This window comes from Hemitrygon akajei, chromosome 8 (assembly GCF_048418815.1).
Source record: "Hemitrygon akajei chromosome 8, sHemAka1.3, whole genome shotgun sequence".
In the NCBI taxonomy this organism is placed as follows: Eukaryota; Metazoa; Chordata; class Chondrichthyes; order Myliobatiformes; family Dasyatidae; genus Hemitrygon; species Hemitrygon akajei.
The window spans coordinates 18,564,756-18,579,308 of NC_133131.1; the positions used below are offsets into that span (position 1 = coordinate 18,564,756).

At 43.4% G+C, this 14,553-nt stretch overlaps 1 long non-coding RNA gene across 1 annotated transcript in view; it reads left to right on the top strand.

Moving 5' to 3' along the window:
- The first annotated feature begins 3,939 nt into the window (after positions 1-3,939).
- Positions 3,940-14,553, top strand: part of LOC140731694 (uncharacterized) — a 65,875-nt gene continuing 55,261 nt past the window's right edge. The window contains exon 1 of the long non-coding RNA XR_012099898.1: positions 3,940-4,100. This is a non-coding gene — a long non-coding RNA (uncharacterized lncRNA). The remainder of the gene's footprint in view (positions 4,101-14,553) is intronic.

The window sequence follows — 14,553 nt, forward strand, 5'->3', positions numbered from 1 at the left end:
GTGGCAGTGTGACATGTTGGATAGGCTGGGTGAGTGGGCAGATACTTGACAGATGACGTTTAATGTGAATAAGTGTGAGGTTATCCACTTTGGGAGTAAGAACAGGAAGGCAGATTATTATCTGAACGGTGTAGAGTTAGGTAAGGGAGAAATACAAAGAGATCTAGGAGTCCTTGTTCATCAGTCACTGAAGGTGAATGAGCAAGTGCAGCAGGCAGTGAAGAAGGCTAATGGAATGTTGGCCTTTATTACAAAGGGAATTGAGTACAAGAGCAAGGAAATCCTCTTGCATTTGTACAGAGCCCTGGTGAGACCACACCTGGAGTATTATGTACAGTTTTGGTCTCCAGGGTTAAGGAAGGACATCCTGGCTGTAGAGGAAGTGCAGTGTAGATTCACGAGGTTAATTCCTGGGATGTCTGGACTGTCTTATGCAGAGAGGTTAGAGAGACTGGGCTTGTACACGCTGGAATTAAGGAGATTGAGAGGGGATCTGATTGAAACATATAAGATTATTAAGGGATTGGACAAGATAGAGGCAGGAAATATGTTCCAGATGCTGGGAGAGTCCAGTACCAGAGGGCATGGTTTGAGAATAAGGGGTAGGTCATTTAGGACAGAGTTAAGGAAAAACTTCTTCTCCCAGAGAGTTGTGGGGGTCTGGAATGCATTGCCTCGGAAGGTAGTGGAGGCCAATTCTCTGGATGCTTTCAAGAAGGAGCTAGATAGGTATCTTATGGATAGGGGAATCAAGGGATATGGGGACAAGGCAGGAACTGGGTATTGATAGTAGATGATCAGCCATGATCTCAGAATGGTGGTGCAGGCTCGAAGGGCCGAATGGTCTACTTCTGCACCTATTGTCTATTGTCTATTGTCTAAGTGCTGTCACAGTACATGCGCTAATCAATTTTTTGAATGATGTCCCTGGCAAATGTTGTGTAGCCATGAAATAGGACCAGATGAGAATCAGTTATGAGGTCTGAGAGTGATACTATACAGAAACAGGCTATTCGGCCCACTCTGTCAAGCCCACTATCAAGAATGTGACAGTGCCCAAGAAGAGCAAGGTGTTCTAGCTTAATGTCTACCATCTCACGGTGTTTACATCCATTGCAAGGAAGTGCTTTGAGAAATTGGCTATGGTTCAAATTAACTCCTGCATTATTAAGAACCTGGCCCCACTTCAATTCACCTATTGCATAATACGAGTGGTGATTGATAAGTTCGTGGCCTAAGGTAGAAGGAGTCAATTTTAGAAAACCTAGCACATTCATTTTTCAGCATAGTCCCTTCCTACATTTATGCACTTAGTCCAGCAGTTGTGGAGCATACGGATCCCTTCTTTGTAGAAGTGGGTCCACAGCACGGGTGATTGATAAGTTCGTGGCCTAAGGTAGAAGGAGATGAGTTATTAACCAAACTTTCTACATTTTCACTCAGAGTTGAACTGCACATGCATGTAACGAGAGTGTCTTGGACCTGCAGGTGGTCCACAGCAGGGGTGATTGGTAAGTTTGTGGCCTGCAGTAGAAGGAGATGAGTTATACAGCTCTCGTTACATGCACGTGCAGTTCAACTCTTTGAGTGAAAATGCAGAAAGATTGAAGTTAATAACTCATCTCCTTCTACCTTAGGCCACGAACTTATCAGTCACCCCTGCTGTGGGCCACTTCTGGATGTCCAAGATCCGTATGTTCCATGACCGCTGGACTAAGTGTGTAAATGTAGGAAAAATAAATGTGCTAGGTTTTCCAAAATCAACTCCTTCTACCTTAGGCCACGAACTTATCAATCACTCCTTGTAGGTTGACAGCAGACTCTCTGGCTCTCCACTCTGTTCTTGACATGGACTGGTCAGACTATGTACAGCAAGCCGTTGTTCATTGAGTGCTGCTGTGCATTCAATACTATCATCCCCTTAAACTTGCCATCAGGCCCCAAGTCCCAGGCCTCTGTGCCTTCCTGTGCAATTGGATCCTCGACTTCCTCACTGGGAGACCACAATCATTGCAGATCGGAGACATCATCTCCTCCTCGGTGACAATTAACACAAACACACCTCAGTATTATGTGTTTAAACCGCTGATTGACTCTATACCTATGACTGCATAGCTCAGTGTCACTCCAGCTCCATCTTCCAATTTGCCAATGATGCCAATGTTGTTGGCAGAATCATGGATAGTGACAAAGAGGCACACAGGAGTGGGCTGGGTCAACTGGTTGAGTGGTGCTGTAACTACAGTCTTGTGTTGAATGTCAGCGAAAAGAACAAACTGATTGTGGACTTTAAGAAAGGAAACCTGCGCAAATATGTGCCAGTCCTGTTTGAAGAGTCAACAGCAGAAAGGATGAGTAGTTTCAAGTTCCTGAGTGTCAGCATCTCAGAGGACCCATCTTGGCTCCAATACATAGATGCAACAATGAAGAAAATGTCTAATATCTTTACTTTCTTAGAAGTTTAAGGAATTTCAGCATTTCATTGATGACTCTGGCAAACCTCTTCAGGTGCACAGTAGGAAACATTCTGACTGGTTGCAACATAGAACCTTCAACGTACAGGAACACAAAGAATGATGGACTCAGCCAGTTCCTTCTTGGAAATAGCTTTCTCCACCATTCAGATCATCAACGAGAGGCAACATCTCAGGAAGGGAAGGCAACACCATCGTTCAGGACACCCACCATCCAGACACGTCCTCAATGGTGCCATCAGCCGGGAGGTGCGGGAACATGAAGACCCACGCCTCAAGCTTCTTCCCCACTATCACCAGATTCAAGAACTGACCTGAAAAACCTTTGTTCTACCTTGGACTGTACCCCATTGTTCTCACCATCAATTTCCATTGATGTCATCATCTTGGCTTTTGTTTATTGTTTTCATGTAAGTTACGGGTAACAAGTTAATTTAAGTGCATATTAATTTGCGTTTGTGACGCCTGCAACAGATTTTGCAACATAAATTAGCATGGGACGCCACAGTAGCATAGAGGTCAGTGTCTGTTATTACAGCTCGGGCGTCGGAGTTCAGAGTTCAATTCTGACTCCGTCTGTAAGGAGCTGGTACATCCTCCCTGTGAATGGGTGGACTTCCTTCGGGTGCTCCAGTTTTCTCCCACATTCCAAACACCTATGGGTTAATGGGTTAATTGTCCTGTGATTAGGCTAGTGGGTTGCTGGGCAGTGTGGCTCATTGGGCTGGAAGAGCCTGGTCCATACTGTATCCCTAAGTAAAATAAAATAAAACACGTACAAACACGTAAAATAACACGTACAAACAAGCTGGATGAACTCAGCAGGTTGGGCAGCATCCGTTGAAAGGAGCAGTCAATGTTTCGGGCCAAGACCCTTCATCAGGACCCTTCGAGTTCGTCAAGAATTATCATATGTTATACATATCTTACATGGACAGCTGATATTCATGGCATTATACTCTGGGGATGTATGGTCAAGACAATCAACTTGAACTTGACTGCTGAAGACGTTCGGCTACACCAGCACTTGGTCCGTTGCCTACTATGCCTTGGAGATTGAGGAGCCCATCCAGATACTTGTTAGAAACCATTGCAAGTGGTTCTCTGGCTATAACTGGACAGATAAAAACAAAACCAGAAAAGCATATCCTAAATGGCTTCATTGGTTTCAGTTCAAGAGAAAGAATCATAATCCACACAATTAGAAGAAAACGAAACATCTAGCTGTGTAAGTCATCACTGTAGTCGAGTAGTCATCACTAACGTTATAATGAAAACCACTGTGTAACTGCAGTGATCAACAAGGAGATGTCAAACATTTATTTTGGTTTAAAATCATACCTCAGATTTCCTCATCAGCAGAAATGGCGAATCACTGAGTAGAGCGTGGGTGTCATTTTCATCTCACCTCATGTTCTTGCACATATCGTGGAAATAGTTATTTATGGCAGAAAATTGTGGCCGATTGATTTTTTTTTCACTGAATCTCAAAACTGTTCAGTCGTTTGGCTCTGCATAGAGTTACGAATATGAGTGAAATCAAGATGCTTTGGTGTTGGATTATAGTATGCAATCAGGAATTGCTTCATGAGGGAACTGAATGCCAACAGAACATTGTAGTGTAAGGTAAGATTTCAACTTTGAATCATAAATTGCTTGTATATATTTTTTAAAGGATATTGATGTTTAAAGTGAATTATGCCTTACAGTGAGTATTTACTCTTTATAAGCTCAATAATGGGAAAGTAATCTTCTGGAATATTCAGTGATAGTGACTGGAGGTGCAAGCTTTAAAATTTTAATGAACATGAAATTGATTCTGGCTTTAATTGTGAATGATGCTGATAATGTGTTGCTGCAACAGACTTATTGGCCAAAAGAGATAGAAGGAGTTGTACTTGTTGCAGATACTGCCTTTCACAACTTCACAATGTGAGGGGAAGAAGCTGACACGAATGAGGGGTCTGCCAGTCTCGAGCTGCACTCAAGCATTCTCCTAGAGAAGATGCCATGAAGCATTAGGCACCCTGGCACTCTGTGAAGAGGAGAGAATCCCCTCCACACTGTTTCAAGCCAGTGAGAGACAAGCCCGGCCACCCACAAGGGCAGCCTTGTTGTCTGCTAGGAGGGGGGAACAAAATATGAAACCCGGAATATGAAATTCACCAGTGACTAACCACAGTGAAAAAGAGGACTGTGTCCTGTTTTCCCATCACAAGGCAATGCACACCTCAGTGGTTAACCCTTTGTGTTCCAGCATTTTTGCTTCATCCATTCATGGAATGGAGAAGTCTCCTGGTATTCATTCTCTACCCCAAACTACCCTGAACCGGGGGAGGGAGGGGGGGGGGCAGCTGAGTACCAACCACTCTGGTGAGTTTGGAGTCAGACTACATAAGGACGGCAACAAGAACGTTTGTGAACCAGGAAGGGTTTGATATGACATTCTGATATTTTCATGCCAGTTTTTGTTTTAATTCTGGTTTTATTTAACTACCTGCCCCTTGCCTCACTCCACCATGATGGGATCTGACCTCAAGCCCCTAGACCAATTATCCTTGTCTCGGTCTACTAACTCAGTAATTTAACCACTAAACAGTGTCAATGGAATCCTTTCATTTGCCCCCACTCAGATAAGTGGACTCTGAGAAATTCAGTGGGTTGGTCATCTTCCCTGTTAATACTGCGCTCGTGATGGGTACAGTAGGTGCTGAGAACTCTCTAAAGTGCTTAAAGGTGTCCAAGAAATGCGAGTAGAATAACAAATGCACTTAACTACGGGAATAGGGAGAAGTTACCTTAATATCAGAAAATCATTTTGACAGTCAGGTGAATGTTGAACATGAATATTGCTTTTCCGTTGTACTAGCTCCTTGTATTGATGTGATGAAGTGTTGTGCATGAATGGCATGCAAAGCAATGTGTTTTACTGTACCTGGGTATGTGTAATATTAATAATAATGAATAATAATAAATAATAATTATAATCATTCATTCAGGACTATTCTGTAGTGCATGGCTGAGTAATGGGAAGAACTGTTCAAATCGTTAATAGGCATAATTTGTTTTTCTTTTATGTTTTAATGGAAGATTACTAAGATTTAAGAATAGCAGCATGGTACAATAACATGTCAGTGCCAATGCTATTAACCTTGTGGAATGTGCAATAATGACTCTATGCTAAATGAACCTGTGGGCAAAGGCAGCATTTTAAAACTGCTTTGATAAAGTTCTCGTTGAGGTTAGAAGAATGAACTGGACTGATTGAATTCTTGGATTAATCCATGATTAGTTCTTAGTTTCTTGTTTAAAGTGGAAGATACACAGTTCCACTTCTCCGTGTCACTTTGAGGTAGCCTCTGTCAAACTCAGCATCATTCACAAGCCCGGCTTGTGTGCCTTTAAGTAAACCCACTTTCTAGAAATATTGCTGCTTACTGTAGATGTCTACAATAAAACCCACACAACTTCATCAGCTTAGACACAAGAGATGCTGCAGGAGGGTCTTAATGCAGGGTCTCAACCCAAAGCACTGAATGTTTATTCCCATTCATAGATGCTGCCTGACCTGCTGAGCTCCTCCGGCACATTGTGTGTATTTCATTAGAACTTGTAAGGGTCTTCAATCTGACCTGTGAATTCAATGTCTTTTTCCACTGCTTCTGCTTAGCCTGTGATGCACTTCCAGTATTTTCTGTTTGTTAACCCCAGAGGCATGAGCCTACTCAGCGAGATCAAAGGTCACCAGGGTTGGAACGATTAAAACAGAATACACGTGTTCCAGTATTCTTTTCATTAAAAGATACTCTATTCATAGTAAATACACTCGGCCCATGTCCCTAAAGTTTTTTGAAAATTCTATACTTAAAGATGTGTAGCAGTTAAGTTGAATGTGTCAAGCCCAGTTCACACCACCTTCACCAGTGGAGGTTCGTACACCAAAAAGATACACAGTTGTGGTTACTTTAAATAGTTTATTTCAAGAAAAGTTAATCAGTGCTTTTGCCAAAGAATATTTCTGCTCTGTGAATTCAGCTTTGAAATGTAAGAAATAAAATTTTAACTATCTTGATTAAACATAAGAATATATTTGAATATTGCAAAGGATATTTACTAACAGAAGAACTGATATTTATTTATGTTGCACAGTACTGTACCCTTTGTGTCTCCCAATTATCTATAATAGTTGGTGGAATAGGAGGAGATAATCTGCTAGTTAGGTTAATACAGTAATCTATTTTTCAAGATAACTAGCTGGAGGCCTGGAATGGCAAAGCTGCTTATACCCAATGATAGAAAAGAAAGGCTTGTATTGGCAGCCGAGAGGTTATCCATTCAATGCCAGACACATTTATGACAGCAATCAGTTCCCCAAAAGATAGAAAAGAGTGGTTGGGAACTACCACACCCATTGGTAATCCTCTATGGAAAGCTGGTATATGAACTAGCAGGTCGTGCAGCATCTGTGGAGGTTTAAGGAGAGAGGGATAAGAATTAAAAGGGATCTGAGGGCCAACTTCTTCATGCAGAGGTACATGGAGCAAGTTGCCAGAGAGAGAAAGGCCTTGTCAAAGACCTTTGGGTAAGGCTCTTCCCCATTATCTATAATATTTGGCGGGATAGGAGGAGATAATCTGCTAGTCAGGCTAATAATTTGCTCCCACTTACCTGAACTTTAAATTTAACTAAGAGTCTATTATGAGGGGTTTTAGAACATAGAACATTACAGCACAGTACAGTCCCTTCAGCCCACAATGTTGTCCTGGCATTTTAACCTACTCTAAGATCAATTTAACACTTCCCTCCTACATAGCTCTCCACTTTTCTATCATCCATGCATCTATCTAAGAGTTTCTTCAATGCTTGTAATGTACCTGCCTCGACTACCACCCTGGCAGGTACTCCGTGTAAAGAACTTACTTCTGACACCCCCTAAACTTTCCCCCAATCACCTTAAAATTAGAGTATGCCTCGTGTTTTATCCATAAATTTGATGGTATTTGATTCCTTTTGGAAAGCCAATGTACTTCACATCCATTGGATTTCCCCTTGCTGCCTCAGTCACCTCCTCACAAAATGCAATCACTATCATCAGTCACGGCATACCCTTTACAACTTCCTGTGCACTTTTTCCTTAGAACTGAACATTTTCAAGTTCTTCAGTAAATTTATTTTCCATTGCTGACTCTGGTAATTTCCGGGTCTAAAGGTTTATTGGCTTCTCTTTCGTTCCCTCTACATGTGACAGCTAGATCAGAATCAGCCCAAAGCGAGGTTGTAAAGGCCCTTTACAAAATTAAGGGTCTCTTTTGATAGATATGCTTAGCTGACCACATTAGGGGAGATTTTGTCTGCTTGAATAGTGGCTGCCGTGTAAGGCTCTGGTTTGGGTCACCAGACTGTGGCCAGTCCAGAACACGACCTGAGTGTCTTACATTAGAGAGTGATGTGAGCTGATCCTCCTGGTACTGGTACTCAGTCTGTTGGTAGTGAAGTGTCCTCCTTTAGACAGAACCAGCGAGTAGGGTGGGTGGGAGCACCATGTCCCACAACACCCACAGGCCTCTCCACAAACAGCAGAGCTCCAATAAAAAAAAGCAGATGACCCGACCAAAACTAAACCCAGGCTTCGATGAAAGACTACCGGAGTGATCAAGTAGCAAACAACAAGTTGCTCAACATCTCAGTGCTTGAGTGACATCTGGGGGCTTTGTCACTCACACAGCAATGTGGGCTGCGCATGTTGTGGGAGCTCTCAATTAACACCCAGAGAAAGACAGACCTGACCTGAGGGGCTGAATGGCCACCTCTTCCCAAATGAAACGCCACAACTGCGCCTAGGCTAACCCAGCCCCATTTATTCCCCAAGCCTAGAGTAGAATTGTGACTCCAAACAAACAAGGTGGAGTTGAGCAAGGAGCTGAGTGAGAGAGGATCTCACCCAACAGAACATTCCTATTCTCCAGGATTCCCCTGGATAACACACATCTCTAATGCCACTCGACTTGACTCTGTCCCACTTTGGAAAGTCGACTGAAGGCAAGTAGTGTGTGTGACGCAGAAGACTCGAGATTCAATATTGTTCTATTGTCATTCTTCGGTACATGGTCAACAAAAGAAATGAGTGTAGGCAGAGATCAAAATGTCTTGTTCTGGATCCAATGCAAGATTTAAAAAACTAAGCAAAATTTAGCAACATTAGCAAATTTGCTGATGACACAAAGCTGGGTGGCAGTGTGAAATGTCAGGAGGATGTTATGAGAATGCAGGGTGACTTGGACAGGTTGGGTGAGTGGGCAAATGTATGGCAGATGCAGTTTAATGTGGATAAATGTGAGGTTATCCACTTTGGTGGCAAGAACAGGGAGGCAGATTACTATCTAAATGGAGTCAAGTTAGGAAAAGGGGAAGTACAACGAGATCTAGGTGTTCTTGTACATCAGTCAATGAAAGCAAGCATGCAGGTACAGCAAGCAGTGAAGAAAGCTAATGGCATGCTGGCTTTTATAACAAGAGGAATTGAGTATAGGAGTAAAGAGGTCCTTCTGCAGCTGTACAGGGCCCTGGTGAGACCACACCTGGAGTATTGTGTGCAGTTTTGGTCTCCAAATTTGAGGAAGGACATTCTTGCTATTGAGGGAGTGCAGCGTAGGTTCACAAGGTTAATTCCCAGAATGGCAGGACTGTCATATATTGAAAGATTGGAGTGACTGGGCTTGTATACACTGGAATTTAGAAGGATGAGAGGGGATCTGATTGAAACATATAAGATTATTAAGGGATTGGACACACTGGAGGCAGGAAGCATGTTCCCACTGATGGGTGAGTCCAGAACAAGAGGCCACAGTTTAAGAATAAGGGGTAGGCCATTTAGAACAGAGATGCGGAAAAACTTTTTCACCCAGAGAGTGGTGGATATGTGGAATGCTCTGCCCCAGAAGGCAGTGGAGGCCAAGTCTCTGGATGCATTCAAGAGAGAGTTAGATAGAGCTCTTATAGCTGGCGGGGTCAAGGGATATGGGGAGAGGGCAGGAACAGGGTACTGATTGTGTATGATCAGCCATGATCACAGTGAATGGCGGTGCTGGCTAGAAGGGCCAAATGGCCTACTCCTGCACCTACTGTCTATTGTCTATTGACTTTTGTCAAAAAGAACACAATAAATTAACAAAAAAAACATTAAATATAAATCTAAAAGCAATCTTATAAAAGACAAGGCATATGTAGCTGTTGGGTACATGGGCTGATTGTATATACATAAAGTGACACTGGGTGATGTGTATGTAGTGATGGTGGGGGGGTTATTGGGGGGAGGTGTTCACTGGCCTGACAGCTTGGGGCAAAGATATGTTTTGTGTCTACTGGTGCTGATGTGGGTGCTTCCCCGATGGAAGTGGGGCAAACTGTCCATAAGCAGGGTGGTCGGGATCCTTCATGATATTTCTGGCCTTTTTCCAGCGACTGTCTGTGTATACAGAGATTCCTTGGTGTGTAGGACGTCGCCGGCGATGGGCAGTTTTAACTACCCATTGTAGAGCCCTCCAGCCGCCATGGTGCATTTCCACACCACACACACCGATGAAACTCGTTAGGCTGCTCTCCACACGTGCAGGATGTTGTGACCATTGACGCGCACAGTCCAGCTCGCTCCAGCCTCCTCAGAACGTAGAGGCATTGGTGAGCTTTCTTGACGGTGTTCTGGGACTGCGAGCGCTTGAACAAGGAGTGCACTCCCGGGGTTTGAACCTGCCCGCAGTCTCCACTGCCAAGGTGACGAAGAGCGTGAGTGATGCACCGAGTGGCTTCACCACCGGTTCACAACTCAAAGTCGCATTATCTGCTGAGTGTTCGCATCTAAAACAGTTTCAAGGTTGCCTGGTCTGTAACTGCCTTTGCATCATCGGCCGATTTAGAAGCAAATATTACATTTGATCTCCTGATCTAGGTTGTTGCTTAGAAAGATAGAAATCTACAGCACATTACAGGCCCTTCAGCCCACAATGTTGTACCAACCATGCAACCTACTCTAGAAACTGCCTAGAAATTTCCCTACCACATAGCCCTCTGTTTTTCTAAACTCTGTGTGCCTATCTTGGAGTCTCCTAAAAGACCCTATTTTGTCCACTTCCACTGGCAGTGCATTCCACACTCCCACCACTGACTGATGAGGGGTCCCAGCATGAAACATGGACTATTTACTCCTATCCACAGATGCTGCTCAACTTTTGGACTCTCTTGGAAGAAATAATCAGGGCAATGTTGAGAATATCATGAGTATCCATTTATTTCCAGGCACAGCAGTAGTTGCTGTGGTTTCATTCACCAACGGTGCTGTAGAATAGTGCTTCCCTGTTAATGAAGGGGTATTGCTAAAGCAGGTTATGTTAAGCACAATCGAGCTTAGGAGAATCGGAGGATGAGAGGGAGCACCATATTCACAGAGTTCCACCACACCAGAAATGGGCCCTTTGTCCAATCACATCTACCTCAGCATTCTTGCCCATCTACACTAATCCCCTCGCCTGTATTGGGATGGTATTCTAATATAATCAGCTGAAGAGCTCAGACTTCTCACGTAGACTGGGGACAGCTCAGTCGATAAAGGGAAGGCATTTCTTAAATGCATTATTTCAGAAAGAAGCAGACTGCTTTTGTACTTACCTAAGACCGTTAGCACCATAAAACAGGACATCAACAGTATCAAACAAAGTGTTGTACAAAGTGTTCCTGATGAAGAATCTCAGCCCAGAACATCACCTGCATATCGCTCTCTCAGTAGGTGCAGTTTGATCTGCTGTTACTTCAGCATTTCATGTGCGTTGCTCCATATTTCTAGCATCTGAGGTCTCTCTTGTGGCTCTGTGATAACATGGTGGAAGGAAAGGCCGAGACAGAGCATTTTAAAGGAGGAAAAAGAGAGGAGGAGGCAGGGTAGCATGTGGAGGGAGAATTTCAAAGCTCATAGTCTTGGCTACTTAAGGCAAGGCCAACAATGGTGAAAGGATTAAGACTGAGGGTAGTTAAAAGGCCAGCACAGAAAAGATTTGTGTGGCTGATAAGGGTGTTGCCATGGAGGGATTTGAATTTGAGGACAAAGGTTTAAACTGAGGCTTTGCTCAGCTGGGAGATTAACAACAAACAATAGGGAGATGGGGAAGTAGGATGTGTGCACGTGGGAGGAGAATTTTCGATGATTTCAGGTTTACACTGGGCTGTAGGCGTTGATAACCCATGGGCAGCCTTGGAAATGTCAACACTAGGAGAAGCAAAGGCGTCCGCAAGCGAGCAGGAGTTGGTCAGGAGTTGAGTGGGATCACCTCAGTAATGGTCTGGATACAAGTTTGGGTCAAACAGCTCACAGAGGTTACAAACAGGGCATTTCTGCCTCAGACTGCTGCCAGAAAGAGAATCAGTGAGATCTGGATCTGGTGGCTGAGGGTAAAGGCTCTAAAGTTCAAAGTTCAAAAGTAAATTTATTATCAAAGCACCATATACTACCCTGAGATTCATTTTCTTGTGGACATTTATAGCAAATACAAAAGAACAAGATAGATTCAACGAAAGCTTCACAAACAACAAACAATCAATGTGCAAAAGACAACAAATCATGCAAATATAAAAAAGCAAAAGAAAGCTAAGTAATTATGAATAACTATTGAGAGCATGAGTTGTAGAGTCCTTGAAAGTGAGTCCATAGGTCATGGAATCAGTTCAGTGTTGGGGTGAGTGAAGTTATCCCCTCCAGTTCAGGAGCCTGATGGTTGAGGGGTAATAACTATTCCTGAACTTACACACATAGCCGACATGCCCTCTAATTGTTTCGTAGCTGTGCAGACCAACCATTGCTCTGTGCAGGAAATGTTTACACAGCTTGAAATCTGCATGGCGCTAAGTGTTTTTTTTACAATCTGCACATCAAACACAAACCACAACTCACAACACAAGTAAACAATGTCAAGCGGTCAAAACAACTGACAGGCACAATGGAAAAAGTAAAATGTTTTGACTAGATGGCGTCGGCATTCAAAAGGCCTGCTGTTTATCAATGAGCTATTGACTTCCATTCTGTGTTTATTGTTACAATTCCTAACAGTACTGTAACATGAAACACTGTCAATGCAAATATGCTGAAGCTCTAAGACATTTCAAAGTAGGAAAATTTATGGATTATATTAATTGACATAATTATTTGCAGGACATTTCACAACTATATTAATATAGATTTCAAAATTTTACCATATTTTCAAAATTATATTAACATAATGTAAAAGAAAATCTCAACTGGATAACAACATACGCTATGTGCAGGAGCACAGCTTGAAGCACAGCCCTGTTGTGATTTTCCCGATATTTAGTTGGAAGACGTTCCTACACTTCCAGCATTTTGGTTGATTGTTCCCAGCCTTCCAGGGGTTGAGACAGAAAAAATTGCTGAGCCTGAACATTTCCACCCAGGTATTTAGTCCCATGGGAAGATCACTTGGAAGAGGCCTTTGATAGGAAGCTATCTAAGTACACAAGACTGGTCAGTGACTGCCAGCAGGCTGGACAGAGAGCGAGGTGTCTCCCAGTGGAGGTTGGTTGTAGGGGATTCGCAGCCCGTTCCTTAGCCAGAGCCTTCAGCAATTTGGGCATCGAGGGAGAGAGGAAGAGGAGAGCCATCCGCAGTACCACCGATGCGGCAGAGAGGGCCTCGAGGTGGCTGTGGCTCAAGAGAGGGGAGCCATGGAGTCATGTGTAGCTAGCCATCTGGACACAAGCTGGGGTCTGATCAGCCCCGGCTGGGTCACCTGGAGAAGGGTGTATGATGTTGAAAGACCCGAAACACCCGATGATTCCAGGAACATCACTGATGATGTGTCCAGAAGCATCTGTAGATGTATGTACACAGCAGAATGAGATGAGATGGCAACTGGGACATAAGCCCTGTAGACCCCCATAATGCAACTCACATATTCAGTAAGAATGCCTGGCATACACTCAATGGCCACTTTATTAAGTACTTGCTGCATCTAATAAAGTGGCCACTGAGTGTATGTTCGCGGTCTTCTGCTGCTGTAGCCCATCCACTTCAAGGTTCAATGTGTTGTGCATTCAGAGATGCTCTCTACACACCTCTGTTATTTGAGTTGCTGTCACCTTCCTGTCAGCTTGAACCAGTCTGGCCATCTCCTCTGACTTCTCTTATTTACGAGGCATTTTCTCCCAAATCGCTGCTGCTGACTGGATGTTTTTTGATGTTCACACCATTCTCTGTTAACTCTAGAGACTGTTGTGCATGAACATCCCAGGATATCAGCAGTTCCTGAGATACTCAAACCACCCCATCTGGCACCAACGATCATTACACAGTCAAAGTCACTCAGATCACATTTCTTCCCATTCTGATATTTGGTCTGAACAACAGCTGAATCTCTTGACCATGTCTGCGTGCTTTTATGTATTCAGTTGCGGTCACATGATTAGATATTGCATTAATGAGCAGGTGTACAGGTGTGCCCAATACACTGAGTGTCTGTTTATAATGTGTGTCTGTAAATGTGGTCAGAGTTAAATTCCTGCATCGTCTGCTGGGTAAGGAAACAGTAGATGTGCTAGATATTTCCTTAAGCCCTCTGCATTCATGAATTACACCGTAGGATTGAAAAACTTTTGTTCCCTTATCTAGGATGAGTAGATGAGAGAAACTAGGCAGATACAGGCCAGCTGGTTTAACTTTGTGTTTGTGGAAAGTATCACAACTTTTCACTAGGCCCTGTGTTAAACTCTTTTTCCCCTCCACCATCAGAGCCTATGAGCATTACCTCACAATTTTGATCTTTTTTTGCACTGTTTTTATATTTGTTTTTATTGTAACAGAGTATTTTCATGTATTGCTCTTTACTGCTGCCGCAAAACGAAAAAATTCACAAATTTTTTTGTGATAAAAATCTGATCCTGAGGTTGGGCAGCGTCTGTGGAGGGAAAATTCGAGGTTGAGACAAACAGTGATCGTTTCATTGCCCACCCCCTCACAGACGCTGACTGACCTGCTGGGCTCCTCCAGCATTTTGTTTCCAGCATCTGCAGAATCTCTTGC